General features: G+C 48.0%; 1 long non-coding RNA gene across 1 annotated transcript in view; it reads right to left on the minus strand.

The window, feature by feature from the left end:
* Positions 1-6,389: 6,389 nt before the first annotated feature.
* The window catches only part of LOC139013898 (uncharacterized), a 214,028-nt gene continuing 195,740 nt past the window's right edge, over positions 6,390-24,677 (minus strand). The window contains exon 6 of the long non-coding RNA XR_011472159.1: positions 6,390-6,760. This is a non-coding gene — a long non-coding RNA (uncharacterized lncRNA). The remainder of the gene's footprint in view (positions 6,761-24,677) is intronic.

Raw genomic sequence — 24,677 nt, forward strand, 5'->3', positions numbered from 1 at the left:
TCCTCCTTTTCAAATCCGGAGGTCTGGATAATTAATTGGTGCCTGAACACGAAAGCCTTGGACGATAGTTCTGGGCAAGCACCGTTCAGACCCTGCCTCTCATTCTCCGTGTCCTCATCCTTTTCGGCAGCACCCACGCCAGAGCCACACCAGCCCAATGGCCAAGTGGTTGGGTGGTTTGGCCTGAGATTGCCTTTCCCAGTGGCAGTCCTCACACAGTCCTCTCTTTACTGTTCCAGTGGAGGTTCCCCTCCTACTGGGGGGCTGCCTCTGGAGGGATCGCACCGCCCAGGGCAGGCCAAGTGGGGACAAGGCTGCCTCCTTAGGGGACCCCTGGAGCCATGGCCCCTGGTTGATATCCATCTATTTGGAGCCAGGTGTGGAGGGAGCAGGCAAGGGGACACTCCCTTCACGTGCTCCGGGTTAATCTGAGGGTCACTTGTTCCCACTTCAGAATCAGAAACATCCCCAAGAGCCTTGTGGCCGCAGGGTGATTGGTGAGGGCCAGGGGACTGCTTCTCCCACAGCACGCCTGTGGGAAACCGAGAGTTTGTACCTTGAAGTCTAGAAAAGTTCCTCTCCCCGTTCCCCACCTCCACTTTGATAAGCACGGTGAGCATGAGCAAAACCAGGACCCTCCACACAGACACCCACTTGCTGCTCGGTGTTTTAATCCCATCTTACAGATGAGAAGACAGAGGCTCCTTATGTACACATCCGCGGAGCTGGGATTCAAGCCCAGGCTCGCAGCTGCAGCGTCTCTCTCTACGGGGAGCAGGAGCGGGGAGAGGCATCTGAACAGGCATCGTCTCCACCCTGCAGGATGGAGCCTGGGGCAGTGTGGTAACTGTGGGACAAGGCCCCCTGTCCCAGTGGCTGGCCCTGCCTGGTCCCTGCAGAGTTCTGGCTGGGCTTGGGCGCTGAGGAGCTAGGCCCAGAGCCGCCCTTCTGGGCAGGACTCTTCAGGTGAAGGCTGGCTGAGGCATCTCAGGGTGCTGTTGGAAAGTCCTGAGAGGCTGGGCAACACGGAGCTATGGGGACCCTGGGGGCAATGCTGCACCTCCCTGGAGGGAGCAGCCCTTGGTCAGGGGAGGGACAGAGGCCAAGGGGGCCAGGACACAGGGGCCTGGCCAGGGCGTCCTGAGTGCCTGCTGGGTGCCCTGGAGATGAAGGTAAAGGGCTCTTGGCTCCCGGCCTCCTTCTCCACAGAGCACTCCCTGAGCTTGGCTTTGCTGTGATGGTCCCCCCGGGAGTGCATGCCCAGAATCACATTTGCTAAAATTCTAAAACCATTATTCCGGCCTCCTCTCCGCCCTCTCCAATCCTTCCTGCACTGGAATACTTAGTGGTGTGCATGTGTGTCTGTGCGAGGGAGAGGGAAAGGGGGCAGGGGTGTTGGTCACTTGTCTCTGCTGCTGTCCCCAGCACCTTCACAGCCCCAGGCAAGGGTCTGGGGAGGGCAGTGCTGTGCTGGGGGTCAGCCCAGCCTGCGGACTGAGGGGGGCAGGGGAGGGTGGAAATACTGGCCCTTGGGTGGACTCGGTTCTGTCACAGTAACAGTTTGGGCCTGGTTCCTCTGCCCTAGCCAGGCACTTTCCAGAATTTTCCACCTGCTTCCCTCAGGCCCTAGTGCACACATACCCTGCCACGTGACAGGGCAGAGAGCCAGTCCCCAGGCCAGGCTTGATTGATTTGTAGTTGTTGGTCTGTTTAATGTCTCTCGTCCCCAAGCGCCCATCTCAGCGGCTGAGGTGCTACATTACCTCGCAGGCCTGGCTGCTTGACACCCGCGCCCCCGAGGATGCTTGGGGAGGTTACAGGTGCAACGAGCAAAATGAAAATCCATAGTTTTTAAACCTTTATGAATTGAGAATGTAAACCTGGAAAATGGAACTGGAGTTACTAATGGACGATTGGTTTGACCAGCCCATCCATCCTCCAGGCTCCTGGCTGAGGGCTCTCCTCCCCCACTATCCTGCCTCCCCTCTCAGAGGCAGGAACACAGGCGCAGGAGAGGGAAAGGGACTCACCACCAACCCTGCCAGGGGCCTGGTGCCCAGCTGAGGCCCAGGGAGGTGCTGGCAGGAGGGAGCCCCAGTGGGTTTGGAGGAGGGTTCAGGCCTCGTGGACTGGGCTGCTACTTTGACCACAGAGGGTCCCTGGGAGCAGCAGAGAGACCCTTCCCACCTCCAGCCCTGGCCAGACCCCAACCCAGGCAGGAAAAAGCCTCCTCTGATGGGAAGGGAGGTGACATCCCATCAACACCTGCACTGGGTTCAATAGCTGAGCTACTGGGGAGAGAGGGTCCACTCGGGGGTGACGACTAGCCCTAGCCATCACCCACAAAAGGGTATACTGCCCTGAGGGTCTGCAGACTTGCCCTCCCCTGTGCCACCCCAGGAGTCATTTGCCTTTTCCAACCGCTCCATTTCCTCTGGCCCCCGTGCCAACCTACGCTCCCACACCCTGCCCGCTCTCTACTCTCCACAATTGGACATACTGTGTATTTTACTTATTTGTAGGTTTAATACCTGTCTCTCTTCTAGGACACAAGCTCCAGAGGGCAGGGGCTAGTGTCTGATTTGTTCAGTATTTTTTTTCAGATTTCCTGACAAAGTGCTGGAGTAGAATAGGTGAATATATATATATTTCCCACATTCAAAGGCTGTTAAATCGTGTTGTTTACCCATATCTTCAGAAAAAAAAAATCACTTCTACTGTCGTGGTAAACAACCTGCTTCCCTATTTATAATGGTCTGGCCCTCTAGCAACTTCAGAGCGAAATTATAGCTAATTTGCCTACAAACGTCAGGTGGTCATAATAATCTGGCCACTCAGTGTATATTTGTTGAATGAATGGATGTCCCGGAGGTGTGAGGCTCTTCCTCAGTTTACCCCAACACTTCTCTCTCCCTCCCGTTGCTCCCCGTGACAGCTGACCTGAGCCTGCCAGGACCCTCCTGCTGAGCTGCCCGCTTCCTGTTCCTCCCGCCCAGACCTGCCTTCATCCTCCTGCTCCAGGTGCTGACGGTTCACTGTCTGCTCTCACCTTTGTCTTCCCTCTGCTCCTCTGGGCCCAAGGCCACTGAGTAAAGAGACTTGGCGCCCTGTCCCTGCACAGCCCTAAGCACCCCACTCGGAACACTGGCGAAGCTGGCAGTTCCCTAAGTCAGTATGGACTTTTCCACACGAGAGACACCCCTCACCCCAAGAACATGGGAGCAAGAGGATCAGGTCAGCCTTTTGAGACTTAAACTATGAAACCCACCCCTGATTGATTAGGGGAGACAAGTAGCCCTGAGAAGTAGGAGGGGCACTGAAGAGGTGATCAGTAAATGTTAGTTTCCATCCTCTTTCCCTTCCTTTTCCTCAGCAATCTGGGCATTTGTTAATCAGAGGATGTATCAGTCAGGATGAGCTAGGCCACGCTGCAGTAACAAGCAAGGGTTATTTCTAGATGGTGCTGCTGTAGGAAGTTTGTCTTCTTTGTGCTCCACATGGCTCATGGCCGGGGGCTTTGCTGTACTTCTCTCTACTCTCTGATGCAGGCCGAAGAAAGAAGAGTCACCATCTTTAAAACATCATGGATTGACATTCTCTTAAATCTCCTACCTGGAAGTGACACTAATACTCCCCCTGGCTATTCATTGTCCTGAGCAAGTAACATGGACACACTTCAGTGGAGAAAGAAGTGCAGTCCAGCCATGTACATGTAGGGAGTGGGGGACAGAAATACTTGATGGATGACACTAACGACTCCTAGGTGAGGCCTTCTTCCGAAGGAGCGTGTGCAACCGACCATTGCCAACACTTTCCCTGCTTGAAGACCTTAGGAGTCCCAGTCTCTGTTCTTAGGCCAGGCCGGCTGGGGAGACCCAGCTAATCCTCTCAGGCTCTGCTTGGGTGCCTCCACACCCGCCTGCTCTGGATGCAGCCCTGTTCCTTGCCTCCCACTGCTGCCCTGATGGCTCCAGAGGCAGCCACACGGCGATGTGGCTGTGAATCATTGATGTGGATGAAGTCCGCTCAGCAGACCCCTCACCCCTTGCCCACAGGGACCCCCACTCCTCTCCTTCAACCAGGAGCCCAGCTGTCAGTGCTGCTGCACCTGTAGAGCAAAGGGGAGGTCAGGGCTACAGACCTGGTGCCCACTTCCTCCAGGACCCGGCCACAAAGAACGGATTCTGACTGCACCATCCCGGAGCCCGCTTCCAAGGATCAGAGAAGGCAGTGGGTGCCTGCTAGTATCGACTTGCCTTTTGGGCTTTGCCTCTTTTTCTTTTGTTAAAAAAGAAATGGCTGCCACGGTATGTCATTTCACTAACACCCTTTCCAATAGTTCAAACTCTCTGGCTCCATCTCTCCCTCCTTTCCTCTCTCCCCCTTCTTCCCCCCTGGTTTTATTGAAGTATAATTGGCATAAACATTTTGTTCATTTAAGGCATATCGCATAATGATTTGATATATGTATATATGTAAAACGATTGCCACAAGTTTAGTTAACATACATCACCTCACACAGGCACAACTTTTTTCTCAGGATGAGAACTTTTAAGCTCCACTCTTAGCAACTTTCAAATATACAATACAGTTCATTAACTATAGTGTCCATTCTGTGCATTACATCCCAGAACTTATTCATCTTATAACTGGAAGTTTGTACCTTTTGACCACCTTAACCACCCCCTGCTTCTGGCAAGCACCAATCTGATCTCTGTTTCTATTGAGTTTGGGTTTTTTAAAATTCCACATATAAGTGAGACCATATATTTGTCTGTCCCTGTCTTATTTCATTTAGCATATGTCTTCGAGGCCCATCCATGTTGTAAATCGCAGAGTTTCCTTCTTTTTTATGGCTGAATAATACTCCATTGAATACAGGATAGAGCAAAAGTAGGTTTACAGTTGTTCATATGGAAAATAATATAATAATTAATAAAAAATAATACAAAAATAAACTGTTTTGCATAATCACCACTGTAAATCTACTATTGCCCCATTCAATATATATATATCATTTTCTTTATCCATTTACTCATCAGTGGGCTCTGGGTTGTTTCATGTCTGGGCTCCTCTACCTTTTTAATGCATGCCAGCCTTGGATGAACCCCATTATCTGCTGGCTGTCATGTAACTGAGAACAACTGGGGGAAGTCTCACAAGAGGGCTGATTGGCACCACTTATAAATTTACAAACACCAATTCCAAATGAGCCCTCAAAGCCACCAGCATTCCTGTGACCTTACTCCAGCCAACTTTCATTCTCCAAAATTACTTGTTGGGAACTCTGCCATTCATTCCCTTCCACCTGTCAGCCTCTTCCCCTGTCCTCACTCTTGCAAGTGTTTCTCAAGGAAACAGAAATAATTTCCACGCTCAAGAAACTCCTGCATGAAAATGTATTTAACCTGAAGCTCATTGTACATTGGCATGGTCAGTAAGTTGTAGGTATTATGACCCTAATAGAGGCCCGGTGCACGAAAATTTTGTGTGCAGGTAAGGTCCCTAGGCCTGGCCGGCGATCAGGGTCTTCCGGCTCCCCACTGGGGCCTACCTTCATTCCGCACCACCCCCTAGTGGTCAGCACACGTCATAGCGAGAGGTCGAACTCCTGGTCAGTCAAACTTCAGAAGGGACAATTTGCATATTGGCCTTTTATTATATAGGACAAAACTGTCAATGTTTTTTCTAATTAAAAAAAGTGTAGGGGGAGGGATTTGAATAAAAAAGAGAAAAAATAATCAGAGAGAGACAAAAAAGAAAAAGAAATGGCTGTGGGCCAGAGAAGGCTGTGAGTACATCCGGTTTCTCTCATACCAACATTGCAAAGAATGAAGTAAGAATAGAGAAGGTGAATGAGGGATGTGTGATGTAATCAAGCCAAAGGCATCTTCTTGGCAGGAGCTTTTTCTAAGTTGTTACGTATACAAAGCCTCCTGTGGCATCTGCTTCCTCATAGGACTACCAGTTGCCTTGAGCTACTTAGCATTTCAAAACCCAGCCTGAAGGATGCTCCATAGATGGCATCCGATTCTGGACTTTTGTGTGAGAGTCAACATGTCGGCAAGCCCAAGTGGATTAAAAATTAAACAGTACTCCGTCCCAACAAAAAATATTCATGGGGGATTTTGCTTTCTTATTGTATAAATGTTGTATGTGGCTCTTGTTCTCCCTTTTTCCTTCAGCTTCATGGCAGACAAGGTACAAAGAGGTCACACAGAAGGGGCATAGATGTCTGGATCTGGAATTGTTGTAGGTGGCACAGCACCAGGTGTCTGACTGGTGGGCTCAGACCAAACCTGGGTTCAGCAACCTCAGTACTTGGGTTCCGGCTAGGAAAGAATTCAAAGCCCAGACTCAAATTATAAGAGAACATTTATTTGGTAAATTACAGAGGCAGAGGAAGTAATTCCTAGAAGAAATGAGCTTAGGGCATAAGTTGTGTAGGTAAAAGAAGGGCCCTTGGAGCTTGGGGTGAGGAAGCTAATGGTAATGTACCTGGGGAGAGGGAAAGAGAAGGGAAAGGCCTACAATCCTGTGGGGAGAGTGCACTGGGTCCTCTATCCTGAGGGTCTTAAGGGCTGAGATTTCAGGGAAGGTCCCAGGGAAAGATCTTAATAGAATATTCAGTATTTTTCCAGGTGTGTCCATTCAGGGTTGTGGTCTCCACTGATTGATTGGCTGGCACAGGGATCATTATTCTATGCAGCTGTTCCTGATGTCAGCCATGGCTGGTTTTGTTGCTTATCTGGGCCTGGAGCTGAAATACACCGAGGCATAAATGTTACTTCTGGGGAGGAAAGGTCAGGGGGTCCAAACCTTGATATGCTAGGGAGAAAAAGTCACCCTGGGGGTGAGGTCCCACCCTACAATTAGCTGTCCATTGCTAGGCACCTGGGGCTTTTCATCCTGGTGACCTTCTGTACCTGGCCCATCGTCCTTGCTCTGCTCATGTCTGTCTAACTGCCTACAACAGAATGTTAGAAAAAAAAATTCAAACAGCTGCATTGAGAAATAATTCATATAGGGAACAATGTATTCATTTGAAGTGTACAATTCAATGATTTTTAGTATATTTACAGAGTTGAGCATCCATCACAAATGTCAATCTTAGAATATTTTCATTACCCCTCCAAAAAAATCAGCCCATATTTCTTTGCCATCACTCTCCAATCTCCCCATTTCCCCCAGCCCTAGGAAGCCACTCATCTACTTTCTGTCTCTATAGCTGGATATTCCATATAAGCAGAATTGTATAGTATGTGGCGCTTTGTAACTGGTTTCTTTCATTTAGCATGATATTTTCAAGGCTCATTCATGCTGTAGAATGGGTCAGCACTATAATTCTTTTTATTAATGAATAATATTCCATTGTATGGATTTGGGCATTTTTAAAAATTAGTTCAAAAACCTAAGTATGCGACTTAGGAGGAAAGGGATCATAACCAGTGAATAAAAGAAATAAAAGAATAAAGACATGTTAATGCTAACCTAAAGTCCTCCAGTTGTTGGCTGATCTGAAAGGATTATGGCCTTAAGAAGGGAATTATGGTAAATAAAAAAATTTTAAAGATTTTTAAATTGATTTTTAGAGAGAGAGGAAAGGAGAAGGAAAGAGAGAAACATTGACGTGAAAATGGACCATGGATTGGCTGCCTCCTGCATGACCGCTACTGGGGATCAAGCCCACAACCCAGGCATGTGTCCTGCCCAGAAAATGAACCAGCAACCTTCTGGTGCACAGGATGACGCCCAACCAACTGACCACACCAGCCAGGGCCTGGTAACTTTTTATAAAGCACTTAGATCAGTATTATTCATGATATTATGTAAAGTTATATAAGAAAGAACCACAGAGCTTTTTCAATACCATGTTTTATACATATGTTTAGTCCTATTTATTTACTAGAGGCCCGGTGCATGAATTTCATGCACTCAGCTGGAAGACTGAGAGAGAATGAATGCGTGAACTAGGAAGTGGAAAACATTGATTGCCTGACATTTTCATTGGCTGCATGCTCCTCACAGACTGCCCTCACATTGTGGCAGGACAGTTGTTTTTATACCAGGAGAACTCTCAGTGACTGTTTCATTCCAGGGTGGAGCAGGACAGAGGGGAGCAGAGCAGGTGGGAGAGGAAAAGCTGGCTTCCTGCCACAACCAGCTGGCCAGGCAGGTTCTTTTGCAAATGAAAGGTAAGTATCCGGGATCTGCACAAAATGTCACTAAGTCCTGATGGCTGCCTCAAACAAGATCAGCTGTTTCTCAGTAAACTTCAGCTCTGTGTTCTGAGAAGGAGGACAGAAATAAGAGATGATGCAAGAAACAGAAAATGAAAGGCAGGAAGGAAGAGGTGGTGGTAGCGATGCCAGGAAAGGGGAGACTGAGAGCACATGAGAGCCTTCGATTCTGAAGAAGAGGTGCATTGACCTTTTGTGATCTGTCAGCCTCGCTCAGCTCCTTGAGGCATCTTGCCTGGTTGTGGCTGGTGGGAGCCAGGACAATGGAGAAATGTTGGGCTCTGTTAGTCTCAGTACTGTGCACACATGTGATGCTAAGAGCTATTGAGCTGCTTGTCCACCCAATCCGGGGAGTAGAGGTGAGAGAGAGAGAGAGAGAGAGAGAAAGAGAGAGAGAGAGAGAGAGAGGAATGGGGTAGGTGCAGGGCAAGAGGGCCAGAGGAGAGGGTGCATGTGGACGGATTCGGCCCTGGCTCAGCGTTCTGATTCCAGTCCCTCAGGGAAAGGGACAGAGGTCCTTTCCACCGGTGGGTTTCTATTCTTCTAATTACCACCCCCCATACTTACGCCAGTTTTGAGGTTTTTTTATAACAACTAAAAGAGCCTTAACTAAGACAAATCATGGTCCAAAAATGGGAAGAGGGAAATGATCCATAGCCTCATTATCTATTTCACCCTCTTCCCTATGTTCTCTTTCATCTGTGTTGAGCTCCAATTTCAGTGCCCAATCCACTGAGATCCCTCTCTCCCCAAGGCTAATTCTTTCGGCATTTCTATTATTCCTGGGGCCTGTTTTGTCCTTTTCTGATTTGCTACGTATCCTACGTGTCCAATGGCAACAGTGTGGCAGCCTCTGTTGGAGCTTTCTTGGCTGGTGGTTGGGTAGTATTACTCAGAAGTGGGTTCTCTTTTATTGGAGGAATGAAAATATGGTGAATTATTAAAAATAAAATGAGGTAAGGCAGTCTGTTTAGGAAGAAATATGGGGTTGATAGGAGCTGACACATGCAAATGCAGTAAAGGTTAATTAGAAGCAAAGCAACTAGTGGTCCCGCTAGTCCTGCCTTGGAGGAGATGCTGGAGAGCTGGGGAGGGATCATGTGGAGCAAAGACAAGGAAGAGAAGACTGAGATATGCAAAAGCATTAAAACCTGTGTGCTGGAGAGACATACAACACACACACACACACACACACACACACACACACGAGAAATAGCTGTTAGTTAAGCTCCTAGCAGAATTTCAATAGGGCAATGAAATTATGCCAGGGTGGCTATTTGAGATTAGGTGGGTAAGGTGTCTGAATTAGTTCAATAAAAAATACTTAATGAAATTAGTTTTATTTACATTAAAAACTGCACTCCGCAGGTTTCACTGCATCACTAGGAGCTCTGCCTCGTGACCAAGTTTGAAAGCCACTGCGGTGGTGACTGAAGAAATGCAAGACCAAGCCCCGGCACCTCTCAGGGCTCTGACCATGGGAGTAGGGGATCAGAAAGCTTGTAGAAAGCGCCCACTGAACATGGGACAGTGTAAATGCAATAGATTTCTCTGAAGACCCCTCTGTAAGTGATCAAGTGGGCAAAGCTGAGATGCCAAGTCCATCTCATTCCCGAATCCAAGCTCATCCTACTTCACAACCATATTGCTTCTCACTGGGTAGTAGAGCCATTTGAGCTCAGCAGGAACTGAGCTACAAACATTTACCCACAACAAGAAGAAGCAAAGTGCTAAGTGGCATTACCAGCAAAGAAAGTAGAGATTCATTTGAAGGAGGGTGGACATAGATGCAGTAATGGCCATGTCTTAGGAGACATGAGTGGTGTCCGGGGGTCCTAGGCTGGGGGACAAGGTATGCAAAAAGCTTCTTACTATTTTCTCTCCAGGCCCTCCTTGCATGCCCAGGTGCTCCCAGGACCTCGTAGGACCACCCTGTCCTCTGCCAGCTCCAAGGCCTCGCTGTGTCCCAAGGTGTATTTCTCTCTTTTGAAGCCCAAGTGCCATCTCTTCAGACCTTGTTAGGGGCTGAAGCTCACAATGTCACACAGGTAAGTGTTAAAGGGTGTGAGTGACATTCCTGATCATGCGTTTGCATTTTGCAAAGGCGGTTCCAGGAGAGCGGAATGGTTGACTACACAGATGTTGGGAGAGACACTGGGACAAAACCAGTGAAAGTGCTCGCCTCCCACCATGAGGCTTTCCTTCATGCTTCACAGGCCCTTGGTGCTCTGGAGGGGTGGAGTGGAGAGTCAGGGTGTCATGGGAAAGGAATACTCCTGTCTACAGCGGGGCTGGGGAGAAGGGGACGGAAAACTTAGGTTTCCCTGGAGCAAGCCAGCAATATTGAAACCAACACACACACACACACACACTCACACACACTGCAAATTGTTACCAGGCAGAAGCTGACATAGCCTTTTGCACAAAGGTGCCACAGAGATTGTCCTCAGGAAAAGGGGGGCTTCTTGTGCCTCTTTTATACCTGTGTCCGGGAGTACAGCAACTTGCACGGGAAGGAGATGCAGGTAAATGTTGGTAATGAGGAAACTGGAGAGGGCAAAAGAAAATACAGCTGCTCCAGTGTGTGGGGGCAGAAGAGGGAGGGGGTGGAGGAGAGGAGGGAGGATGGAGAGAGGAGGAGGGAGGGATGGATGGGAGGGGCAGTGGGGAAGAGGAGGGAGGGCAAAGAGACTGGGAGATACGGCAGGAGGGAGAGAGGGAGTGAGGAAGAGGGAATGCAGAAGTTCAGTGGGAGGGGGTGGGCTGGGGAGAGGGCTCTGTCTTGCTCTCAGACACCCTAGGAAAGGGCTAGGGGAGAGATGGGAGTCTGGCGTCTGTTTTCAGAGCTCTTGCTGCTCCGAGCTACGTCCTCCCATTTGGCCCTTTCTTCTCCACACAGTGCTGAGCTCTATCGATCGCTCCGGCCTTTGCAAAGCCTCCGGCTCTTCTCAGCCTCCCGCCCCAGGGAGCCCTGGGCTTTGCTCTCCTTTGCTTCAGCAGGAGTGTGTCCCGGCTGCTCCACCCAGCGGAGGAGGGACCGCCAAGCCTCCCCACAGAGCCTGCGAGGCAGGGGGTTCTCCTACTGCCCTGTCCTAAGCAGAGGCTCTGAGGCCTCTGGGGATGAGATAGGGTGAGAGGGGAAGGGGGGCTTCTGTGGACCCCACGCCCACCTCAGTCACATTCCTGCGGAAGGTCCAACACGCCCTGCCCCTCGCCCTGACCCAGCGCATCTCCCACCTCCTGCTCCAGCCACCCTCCTCCACCCCTCCACGTGCCATCCAGGCATCCTCTAGTGGCTGCAGCCTTGGGCAAACTATGGCCTGCGGGCCGGATCCGGCCCATTTGAAATGAATAAAACTAAAAAAAAAAAGACCGTACCCTTTTATGTAATGATGTTTACTTTGAATTTATATTAGTTCACACAAACACTCCATCCATGCTTTTGTTCCGGCCCTCCGGTCCAGTTTAAGAACCCATTGTGGCCCTCCAGTCAAAGAGTCTAGCTGGATGCCCCATACCTGGCAACACTTCCCTGGCTTCCCCCAGCTTTGAGGCTCAGCCCTCCAGAGCTGGGCTATCCGCCCCCACCCCCTCAGGGCCGCGCCTCAGGTGGTCTCCTCCCAGTCCTGGGTTTTCACCCCTTCCAGTCTCACAGGAAGTCCTTCTCCAGGGTGGGTCCGCTGCTCTCTGCTCTCTACGTGCCTGGTTAACGACTTCCAGGAAGGGGTCCCTTTCTTCTCAATATTCAAAATGAGAAAATTATGTGGTTGGAAGGTATAGGCCCCAAGTGGGAGCCGGGGGCTCTAACCCAGGCTCTGCCACCAACTGGCTGGGCAGCGTTGGGCAGCCTCCTTGTGCGATGAGGGACCGGACTGGACTCCATGTTCCTTCCAGCTCCACGCCTGTAACTCAGGAGAGACCAGAGGCCCCCCAGCCGGCTGAGTGAGATCCAAGATTGGTATTTGCTCACCTGCTGTATTTCCTGGGGAAACCAATCAGCCCTTCTCTGTATTTCTTCTCCTATCTTTGGCACTAGGGAGCATTAAATCTTGAGACACTCAATGGTGAACATCTCTTTCTAAAATTGCAATGTGACATTTTGCCCATGGACAAGGCACATTGGGTCAAAGTGGCAAAGCTGAGCGGTGACTCCCACTTACCTGGACAGAGGCAAAGCTTTTGGGTGGATATAACCCCTGCACTGTACCCAGGCAAATCTGCTCCTGGGGCAATGTGGCCTGTGTGAGGGACCCTCTTGCTGCCTGCCCTATGCTCTCTCCGGCCCTTTCTGAATACTTTCTGAGGGTTGCCTGGATCTGGGTACCTGCAGGGTGGCTGCTGACAAGCAGATGTACTGAGGGGAACTCGAGTCTGAATAATTCCTGGTGCTCTGGAAAGATGTCAGGCTTCAGTGAGAGGGGAAATCTGAGACTTTGGCTTCCTGCAGAGAGCAAAGGGAGAAGGCAGGAATAGCGACGCTAAGAAGTCAGACAGTGGGAGCAAGGGAGAATGATTCATGAGGGGAGAAGACAGCCTGGGAGCAGTGATAAGAGAAAGAACAAAACCAGGCACACAGACTTGTAAAGTCAAAGAAAAATGATGGTGTGAGATAGTGAGTCAAGGGTGGACACATGCCTCGACCCTCTGGGCAAATCCTTCTGGGTGGATTTGAGGCCTGGTTTGTTCTGAAGGAAAGCCCTTGTTCTAATGGAGAAAGCACGCCACGTGGATGAACTGCCTGGAACATAATAAAAACTCATAAAGTATGCTCTGGGGGAGTTGGTTCTTTCCCCACCTTGTTTTATACTTAGCAAGGGCTTCTAGCTTTGTGCCTGACACGTTCAGTGGCCAGAGAAATTCTCTGCAGGAACTGACAAGATCTGTGTGTGGTCCAGAAGCTAAACTATAAAATAGCGAAGCTGGTCTTTGTCCTCTGGCTCTTTTTTATTGTCTTCCCCACTTTTCAAGTTTTCAGTGCTACCTCCCCTATCTTTACTTTCACTGTTCTCTCTCTCACAAAAGCCCGCATGGCTACCTCCCTTTTATAATGTTAAGTTTTAGGGACTTCCTCTGTTATTTTCACCAAGGGATTAAATCACGAATAGCAACATTTTTGACACCAGTTGGAAAATATTTGGTCAGCGGACCTTCCCAAAAGACCTATGCAATATAGAGCAAACCTACAACCCTTCTCCTACCTCACTGTGTTTTAACTTTCATTTCCCCTGAGATCCCAATGCTTGAGCGCACACATACACACACACACACACACACACACACACACACACACAGAGTTAGAGCTGAGTGCGGATTTCCAAGTTTAGTTCATTGGACAAGTGTCCAACTGGCTGATCCAGAACCACTAAGGAGCTTGAAAAACACATTTTTGGACCCACATTTAAAGATTTTAAATTAAGTAGGAATGGGGTGGGCTTGAGAATTGGAACATTTTTAAAGTCCCTTGTGAGACAGCATGAGTCAAGGATGGACACACGCCTCAACCTTGTGGCCAAATTGTTCTGGGTGGATTTGGGACCTATCTGATGCTCAAACAGGTTTGGAAAGAACTGAGCTACTACCCAGTAGCAGTACTTAAAAATCAGTGAGTTGCTACAAGTATTTGGTTTATGAGAGCCTTTATTCATCATTGAAAAGAATTTGTTAAGAGTTGTATCAGGGGAACCCTAGTGCTACGAGTCATTCCTCTGACATGGTTTTCATGTTATCCTACCATCTTGACTAGAGTTGGTTGGCCCCAAGAGAGAGAGATGTTATTTCATCTGTGACAATGAATCTTTTCTTTGACATTCTTGGATTTAGGTCTAAAAGTTTCAGTAATTTCCCCCCTGTGCCTATAAGGTTCAAAGTTTGAAATATGCCTTGTTCTCTGTTATGTGGAGAAGCGATATTGTAGGGAGAGGGAAGAGCTGATAGACACTAAAGACAGCAGTCTTGATATCATCATATTCCTGGTACCCACTGTTCCTAAATCTCAGGTGAATCCTTACCATTTTAGGGTCTTTGTAGGTCTGTGAAGTGACCCAAATTTTTTACCAATTAATGCCTCGTTTTTTGGTGGACTTGATCTCTGTCATTTATAACCAAAATGTAGTCTTGACCATTATCATTGTCACAATATTAGAATAGCTTTTTAATAAAAAAACCTCTGAGACTAAAGTTGGCATTTATAAAAATAGAATTTTATCTGTGCTTGCAAATGTATCTCAACAGACCTCCTGGAACTTGGACATCACTCTTCAGATCCAGAGATGAGAAAATATGGTCACAGGACACATTGATGGTGCTTGCCTTGGCCACACACCTTTAAGTCAATGTGATGTATCCATACTCCACCCATCCACAGGCCACAAGGACAGAACTGCAACTTTTTTTTTACAGTACCAAGCTCAGGTTAATCCTAATCTACTCTTGCTTTTTAAATAAAATACTTCTTATAACATATATCATATGTTGTTTTGAGGAGCTGTGACTACCTTGTGCTCTAGATGTATGATATCCTCTTGGCTTTAAACTCAGGTCTCAAAAAAGGGCTTTACCTCAGAAACACTCTCTTGTTCTCAACCACTTTGAGTATGTCACACCTTGGGTGAGACCTGGCTTGAGTAATCTGAGATGCACTAGTTGGCTAAGGCCAATGGTGTCATGGAGTCAGATGGCACAAGCTCACCAGAGTTGGTGATTCAGAGCTCCTACCACCATCATTTTCAGTGACATCTTGTGGGTAATTTGAACCCAGTCATGTGACAACACTGTTTACATCAAAGAAATTATAAAACACTATAAATCATGTTTTTCCCCTAGGGAAAATGTTTAAAATTTGTTAAATATTTACCAGCATATCACTAACTACCACCCACTTGACCTGACAGCCCTTTCCTGAGGAGTCATTAAAAAGGGGAACCATTTTTACATGTCTGGTTGAGTATATATAAAGATTTATACTTTATAATTATTATTTTACTGAATTTTTTTGGCTAAATAGTCCACCAAAATAATCAGATGTGTTATGGAGAATCCATGACTGCATTTCCCTCTCAGGCTGTTCAGTCACTCCTGTTGCAAATATCAGCACCACGGACAGCGACAGTGAATCTATAAAGTGGCCAAGATTAGGAGAACCGAAAATATCTCAAAGTTAAGGGGCTGGACTTGGCAGTGGGTTGGAAATTCGAAGACTGAGGAATCTAGAGTGAAGGAAGAAGTAAATGAATATCTACCCACACTTAGGGCCTTTGCTAAGTGATGTGCAATTGTCAGGGTCAAAGCAGAGACCAGAAACCATGGATATAAGCAAAAATGAAATAATCAACCTTATACAACAATTAATTAAGACAATTCATAAGAAAACAGGAGAAAATTGAAGGTTTAATGGTGGGATATATGGCTGAAATATAAAATAGGTAGTCAGGAAATAGCTGAATCATGGGAAGTGGGAGGATCAATATGAGAAAGTATAATAAATAGGAGATGGTAGCAGCCAAGTGGTCTATATATAGGGACTGTGGTGTGATGGACAGAGTATGAGATGTGTCTTTCCCTGGCTCTGCCACTAACTTGCTGAGTGACCTTGGTCAGATCAACTGACCTCTATAAACTCTGGTTTTTCTATCTGTGAAGTGAGGACATTGAAATATTTGATTGCTGAAGTTCCCACTAGATCTATGACTTTGTGGAGAATTTTGTTCAAGCCAGGAAGTTTTTTAGATGCCCTGTTAGGAATTTGAATAGAATATGATTAGTGGAATCCTTTGCTGGAATAGAAATTAAAGCGGTCAATTGAAATTTTGGCTTTTACATTTCATAGAGACAATAAATTGGGATAAACTTTTGAGGAGAAAAAGAAAAAAACACCGTCATCCCAAAGAGACTCAGAATTCCAACTCATGGCTGTTCATCTAATTAATTAAAGCTGAAATGCACTATGATTTTACTTTCTACTCCTTAATGCATTGTCATCACCCATAAATCAGCTCTCTCTTTACAACTATTTGGGATGAGCACCACTTAAGTGCCAACCTTAAACTCTAAAGTTAATCCAGATACATGGGAATAAAGGGGATTCTTAAATACCACACGCACACCACAACACACACACACACACACCCTAGTGAGAAATTCAGAAAATATCTAAAGAGAAATATAATCAGAGCTGACAATAGAGATTAATGAACCATGAGTCAAGAAATTGGTCAATTATTTATCAGAATTAATGAAAAAATGAAGCTGAATTTTAGACATCTCCACCTGAGTTTACGTTATTGATGTTCATAAAAGCGTTTAGGTAAGATGGGAACCTATACAGAGAGTTCATCTCATTCTTTTAAGAGTTGTCACACTGCCTGTGAGTGGTAGGTCTGAATCCAACACCACATTTTGTCACGTTTGGGATACAGGGACAGGTGCTCTGTCATGAGAAGATCAGGCACTGGTTTATGGTTTCACTGCTGCTCTGAAACACAGCAGACATTCAAGGAATTCCTGTGCCCTAGTTGGTTTGGCTCAGTGGATAGAGCGTTGGCCTGCAGACTGAAGGGTCCCAGGTTCGATTCTGGCCAAGGGCACATGCCCGGATTTCGGGCTCAATCCCCTCTGGGGGCATGCAGGAGGCAGCCAATCAATGACTCCCTTTCATCATTGATGTTCTATCTCTATCTCTCTCTCCCTTCTTCTCTGAAATAAAAAAATACATTAAAAAAAGGAATTCATGTGAGGGCTTCATCCACAGCACAGAGATCTACAGAAAGGATGATTTCAGTCCAAATGTTACAAAGGAAAGGAACACATGTCTGGAGAACATTACCCCAGGTCACTGATGGTGACTATCTGCTTATAGAAACACAATCTTATACAAAACATACAGGATTTTCCTGAAATGCTTGTATAATTTAAAGTTGACTGCCTTGGGCATACACAAGTCCAAGTGTAACATAAAAATCAATGTCATTGCCTATAGCTGGAACCATTGTTCTCCATTCCCCCTCCGCTCCCTATTAAAGACTGGAATAGCTCAGCATCATAAGGTTATATTTGACCCAACTCTTATTACAAAACCACCAATAAGAAATGTTACTGGTTCAGCCTGGTCAGCGTGGCTCAGTGGTTGAGCATTGACCTATGAACCAGGAGGTCACGGTTCAATTCCCAGGCAGGGCACATGCCTTGGTTGCGGGCTTGTTCCCCAGTGTGGGGCATGCAGGAGGCAGGAGGCAACTGATCAATGATTCTCTCTCATCATTGATGTTTCTATCTCTCCCTCTCCCTTCCCTTCTGAAATCAATAAAAATATTTTTTTAAAGAAAAGTTACCGTTTCAAAGATTTCTTTTTTCTCAACATAATCTGATCTTTAAATCACTATAAAACTTCACCTTCTTAGAGCTTGAAGAAACTTAGAAAGAGTATTTACTCCAGTTGATGGTAAGATGGTGACATAAGTAGATAAATGTCTTTTGGGAGGAATGAGTTTATCTGAGATAGATGTAAGGATTTGCATGGTAAAAACAATGAACAAATTGGTGATCCCAGTGATTGCAGAGTATGGCCGTTCATCCAGACCCTCAGCAAAAGCTGAGGCGGCTCTGTGCCCTCGCTGTGCTAGGCACCGAGAGTGTAGTGGTCACAGAACCTGGCATGGTGCCCGCCCTTGGAGACCTCGCAGGCTGGTGGAGACACTGGAAAGTAAACAACTCACTGTCACTTCACAGGTTATACCTAATCTAATTCTTCCATATAGGTCTCAGACATATGCAAACTTTGAGGAAACTTGGGGGTCCTGGAATTGTCATTGAGAAACATATTTCAAAGTTGTCAGACTGTACTCTGGAATAACCAGAGTTGAAATGAAGAAAAACATGCTAAGGTCTTTCCTCGTTTCCAGGATTTCATAATTTTGGGGTTCATTTTCAGACCAGGAAGCTATCACTCCCCATAGCTGCTAGTGGCATTCATTTAAGGGCCCTGCTCAACGCCATCTTTCTGAGACAATCCTGATTGATCCAGTCCAGCCGCAGTATGGATTCAGCCTCCCTCTGTCACTACGGTAACTCAAGGATTGCCATTTTTGTTTGTCTCCTTTCTCCCTTTTACTAGCACCTCATTATTTCCTCAGCCTCCATCCTGTCTCTTCCACTAGTTTATAAAGGCAAAGAACACATGTCCTAATTTTTCTGAATTATCCTGCGCCACTTAGCGGAGTACTTTGTACCCAGGAGATGTTTGATCGATGCAGGCATAGGGCGCCTTTCATCCTCAGAGCCCACGCAGCCCAGCACGGCTATTGTGAAATCAGTGCTGGTGATTGTCCCTCCCACTCTTTTTTCTTCAGGATCTTGGGCTCCCTGATCAGACCCGAATTTCCTTCACCTGTAATTCCTCCATTAACCCTTTTGGATTTAGTTGACTCGCTAACCAAGGTCCAGGTGCCAGTAAGTTACTTTAAAAACTTCTTAAAACTTTGGAAAAGTTCATCTGTTTGGCCAGGTTACAAAAAGGAGCTGACAATAAATAGCATGTGATGGAAAGTAATGAATTGTCCGTGACCATGAAATGTGACTTTCTCAAAGGGCTATACTCAGAAGCTGCAGGAGGAGGGGGATGTGGGGAGGGAAAAATTAACAAGACATTGTTGATGCCAAAGAATAAGCCACTATGTATGCTGACACTGTGTTACCACGTCAATGGGGCAGGGGTTTTCAGAGACTTATCTGATGAAGAGAGAGTCATGAGTCAAAAGCTGCCATGGAGAGAAGACTCAATGCTGGGCCAGTAGCACACTCGTCACTGCTTTAATAAGCTGCAAGCAACCTGGCCAGGTAGTGGATGCGTTGGTGTGAGTCCAGCTGAAATATTCCAGGACAAGTGAATTGACTTGTGTTTGTGTTCTCATTTGGTTTCTAATGTGGGTGGAAAATAAAAAGGGATGCTTGCCCATTTCTTCCTTCTGCAAGGCAGGGCCACTACATTCCAGTTTTCTGGTGACTCTCCAGTGCTTTGTGTGAAATGCAGCTGCGCACTGTGGCTGGGGCTAAGATAAAACCTGTGAGGTCAGATAGCCCCAGGAGTCGGTTTCCATGCTGGCTTAAGCAATCTGAGGCATGCTGCTAAATATTTTACAGCCAGCTCCCTGGGAAAAGAGAAAAGCCCAGGTAGTAGTGTGTCCTGATTTCCATGGAGTAAGACTCCCATCAGTGCAGATTTCAAGCTACTAACATGATGCCACTGAACGTGGAGTTGGGAAGCTGTGCACAGTCAACTCTCCTGGGCTGGTGCCAGCGGCTCCAGCTCGGCACAGCCAGGACTCCCAATGCGCACCTGTGGCTGGTGTCCTGGTAAAGGGAGGACAGAGCGCCGGCCGATTCCCTGGTCACGGTGGTGAGAAAGAGCGTAGCTGTATACAAGTTTTGGGTGTCTTCAGAGACAGGTCCTACATTGCTAGGCTACATGTTGGGGCCAGTGTGGCCCCTTTAAGTAGGCTGACCTTATACTTTATTGTCTTGACAGGGACACTTTTGATGTTAAAAGGGATGTCATTTTTAAAATGTTTATTTATTTACTTTTTGTTGTTGTTAATCCTCACCTGAGGATATTTCCTCCACTGCTTTTCAGAGAGAGGCAAAGGGAGGGAAGGGAGGGAGAGAGACACATCTACTGGTTGTCTCCCACCTGAGCCCTGACTGGGGGCAGGGAGCAAACCCACAACCCAGGCATGTGACCTTGACCAGGAATCAAACCTGAGACCCTTTGGTGCAGGGCCGACACTCTAACCACTGACCCACACTGACCAGGGCAAAAGGGATGTTATTAATAGCTGTAATTATATATATATAATCTACACTAATAAAAGAGAAACATGGTAATTAGTGTACGACCGCTACCCTTTTCATTGGCTAATCAGTGAGTATATGCAAATTAACTGTCAGCCAAGATGGCGGCCAGCAGCCAGGCAGCTGGAAGTGAGCATGAGGCTTGCTTGCTTCAGTAACAGAGGACTCCAACGTTCCCCGCCTGCCTTGCCGGCCTCTGAGTTGCAACTCTAGGCAACTATGTACTATGTTGCAAATAAGAAGCTAAACAAAACACCAGAAACCAGCTTTCATTCAGCCGGGCTTTAGCAACATTGTATCGATGTTTTCAGCAGCGAGGCCTCAGAGCTAAAGCTGGCACAGAATAAAAAAAAAAAGAAAACAAGGAGTGGTTGGAAGCTTCAGTCACTCGCTTCAGCCCTCAGCCCCTCACCCAGACTGGCCAGGCACCCCAGTGGGGACCTCCACCCTGATCCAGGACACCCTTCAGGGCAAACCAGCCAGCCCCCACCCATGCACCAGGCCTCTATTCTATATAGTAAAAGGGTAATATGCCTCCCGGCACTGGGATCAGCGGAGCAGCGAGGCTCCCAGCACCAGGATCAGCGTGACGGGGCAGCGCCCAAACCCCCTGATTGCCCTGTGGCTCTGTGTGTGACAGGGGGAGGGGCCACAACCTCCCTATCTGCCCTGCTCTGTGCCTGATAGGGGGGAGCTCCCCAATCCCCTGATTGCCCTGCGGCTCTATGTTTGACAGGGTGCAGCGCACCAACCCCCTGATCGGCCCTGCTCTGTGTGTGACAGGGTGCGGCGCCCCAACCCGCCCCCCCCACGGGCCCTGCTCTGTGTGTGACAGGGTAGAGCCATAACCTCCCCATTGGCCCTGCCCTGAGTGTGACAGGGTGCAGCGCCCCAACCCCCTGATCGGCCCTGCTCTGTGTGTGACAGGGGGTGGCACCACAACCTCCCCATCGACCCTGCCTTGAGTGTGACAGGGGGCGGTGCCCCAACCCCCCAATCAGCCCTACCCTGAGCGTGACTGAGGGTGGCATTGCAACCTCCCGATCCGCCCTGCTCTGTGCATGATGGGGCGGCGCCCCAACTCCCCAATCGGCCGTGCTCTGAGCCTGACCAGGGGCTGCACTTAGGAATTGGGCCTGCCCTCTGCCACCCAGGAGCAGGCCTAAGCCAGCAGGTCGTTATCTCCCGAGGGGTCCCAGACTGCGAGAGGGCACAGGCCGGGCTGGGGGACCTCCCCCCCCCAGTGCACAAATTTTTGTGCACCGGGCCTCTAATATATATATATATATATATATATATATATATATATATATATATATATAGCTAATATGCAAAGTGTCCCCTTGGGAGTTCGATCAGGAGACCAAGAGTTCAATCAATTGCTATGATTAGCGCTGACCACCAGGGGAATGAAGGAAGGCCCTGGCCGGCAGCTGGAAGGCCCGGATCAGCCCAGATCACCAGCCAGGCCTAGGGACCCTACCTGTGCACGAATTTAGTGCACTGGGACTCTAGTTATTAATAATTACCAGGACAATGGGCACAATGGAGGCACGCAGGGTAATGTAATCACCCTCCTTTAAAGCAAAGTGTGAACTTAGTAAAGAGCATCCACTGAAGCCTCCTCTCTACTCTCCGTTGCTGGGCGTAGTGCTCGGTCCGTCTGGAAGAACAGTGCTCCAGTTCCCACTCAGCCCGGGCTGTAGCCTGCCTGGCAGGGCAGGGCTGCTTAGCTCACAGCCTGTGTGTTCCAGACTCACAGCTCCCTTCAAGGCATATTTTCAACCACTGCAAATGTTGCTTCCTGTCTAAGCCATTGTACCAGCAGCTAAGTGTTTCTCTTGTTGGTCTAAGTCCAAACTTCCTGTTCTTCTCATTTAAAAAAAAAAAAGGAAAGTATGTAAGATTCTATGGGAGTAAAGAAGAGTAAGTAATCCTCTGCTTTCACTACACTAACCTTACTTCTGGTCCTTGCTTACGAGTGTGCAGATGTGAATATTGATGGCATCGTAATCAGTGTGCACAAACTACTGAGTGTTCTGCTTGTTTCCATTTAACATTATTTCACATACTCATTTCCATATATTGACACATTCCACATGCTTATCATTTTTTATGGCAACATAGTACTCCATCATGTTGACATGCTCTAGTTTTACATCTTGTTCTCCAAAGACAAATGTCCCAGCTTCATGTCCACCCCCTCCCCCCCCCCCCCCCCCCACAGGCCGGCAGGGAGAGCACTGGCTCCCACTGTGGGAGGATCAGGGAGCACGTGGTAGGAATCAGAGTTTATCAGCAACAGGTGCTTTCAGTTTGGTAATCGAGTCTCTCACTGGTCACTGTGACATGCAGACTCGGGCACTCAAGACAATGGTACAGTTTTTTTCATGGTGAAGTTAATTCATGTGTTTTCCACTTTTGTATCCCCAGCTCCTCTAAGGCTCAGACATTTAACCAAGAGGCAGCTCATGCTAATGTAGGCATCGGGCAAGTTCTAAGTCAGGCCTAAGAATATAGGCATTTAATTATGCAGTAGCAGGATAAAGGCTGGCAATGCCTTGGGGCTTTCTGAGGGACACCTAGCCACCCAGTGGTTCCTCCAAGGCCACAGCACCTGAAGGTAGGGAATTCTGCCTGGGAGGTACAAGCCCTTGGGATGAGGGCTCAGCCGAGGGCCCTGGGCCAAAGGACCCGCTTCCTCTGCATTCAGAGCCCAGCCCAGACTGGGCTATGGCTTTGAATGAGTGTTGCTTTGGATCCTAGGGAGGATCCAAAAACAGTATAAGGGAAGACAGTGATTTTTAAGTGTAACCTGTGGCCTTGACCCTTAAAAGTGAGTTAAGTTTGATGATCTCGTTGGGGTTAAAATCTCATCTTCCTGTAATGAACTTGCTTATTGAGGGGGACTAGAGGGGAAATCAGACTTACCTCCCATAGTCCAAACAATGTGCCAGCCTCTGTTTTAAGCACCTTCGGCACATTAATTCACAAAATCCTCACAGCTGCACGAGGTATGTACCATTATTATCCCCATTCTGTCAGTGGGGAAACTGAGGCACAGAGAGGTTAAGCAACTTGCTGAAGTCACAAAGCTAGCACATGGCAGATCTGAGATTTGAACCCAAGAGGTTTGGCTCCCAGGTCTATGCCTGAAACAGCCACGCCCTTCTGATGAAATTGCAGGCCTTTCATCCAGGGGTGGGCCTGGCCTCCCCCTGCGCCCGGCCCCCTTCTGCCCCAGCCAGGCCAGGCCACCTTCAGCCTCAGAGGAAGAACCCCAGACAGGATGGGCAGATTCCATCCGTCTAAGTCCTGTGGGCTGAACAATAGAAAACACAGCTAAAATGATTAACCCCAATTTTGCCTCTAATTTCCTTCCTAAATAGATTTTTCCCCCTGCTGATGAGATCTGTCTCAATTTGGGGCTAAGTGGGTAGGTAGGGGATTCTGGGCTTATTTAGTATCAGAAGGTCTCACATGTCTGCAGGGGAAAATATGCAGAGAAATTATGCTCTTCAAATACGGCAGGGAAACCACAGCTTCAGTTATGGCTTATCCATCCATCCACTTTTCCATCTAACTATCTACCTATCTATCATTTTTCTATCTACCATCATTTTTTGCAGAAGTTTGTAGCAGCCGTGTGGAGGCCACCGATCAGGATGCAGGTGTGTCACCCGCCACAACCCTTTATGACCGTCATAAAACGCCTGTGGACAGCCCAACAGCTGATTTTCCAGGGTCTTTTTCTACTGTCTGAAGGATCAGAAAAAAATCTATCAGCTGGAGAAATTAAGCCATTTTTCTTCAGGGGAGAGAAATGGACTAGCAGGCTTTCCACATTAAAATGCTACAGTGGATTCCCGATGAATGAAAAATGGGTCTGCATAGTAATGAGACTCGAGAGAGGTTTGGGAGGTTTGTAAGTGGCTCCTGGCAGCGGTGGGGGGACAGCACATCAGCCCGGGGTCAGTCCAACTGAGCTCCGGGGGCTTCCACTCGGGGGCCGGTGCCAGGACCTCACCCTCTTTGTTTCCCTGCTGGTTATTTTCCCAAAAGGCTAGTCGTCCAGGCAGTTTTATTCGCAAGGTGCAATCACTCGGCTCCTCTCTGGATTACTGTCCTTTGTTGCCTCTGGTGCCCTGAAACAGGTGTCTGACAACATCCCATTGACCCCACAACTCCCACAGCCAAGCCTGTCAGAAAAAGGAGTTCGGCCTTCAGAGGGTGTGGGGCCTGTCACAGAGGAGGGACGTTAACCCGGCTACAGGCAATTAACCCAAATCTGATCCAGGTATAATGTTATGACTGGCCGGAAACCTAATCATGGCCCATCTAGGGACCTTAACAAATAGGAGTGGCCATTGCGATGACAGTAAGCAGGTTAATGAGAATTCACTCCAGGATGCTGGTCTAGACCCCGCCCCAGCTGGGGACTGGCTTCTGGGCGGCTTCTGATGCCCGCCTCCCAATTTGCCCTGGAGTTCCTGGCTCAGAAGGGCCATTTCTCACCTGAGGGCTCTTGGGGACAGAGGCCACTTTGTCTTGTCACTGCCTTTTCAGGATGAGTCTTCTGCCTCCAGCCAGGTCTCA

This window comes from Myotis yumanensis, unplaced genomic scaffold (assembly GCF_028538775.1).
Source record: "Myotis yumanensis isolate MYYU_CA2020_CCGP unplaced genomic scaffold, mMyoYum1.0.hap1 SCAF_7, whole genome shotgun sequence".
In the NCBI taxonomy this organism is placed as follows: Eukaryota; Metazoa; Chordata; class Mammalia; order Chiroptera; family Vespertilionidae; genus Myotis; species Myotis yumanensis.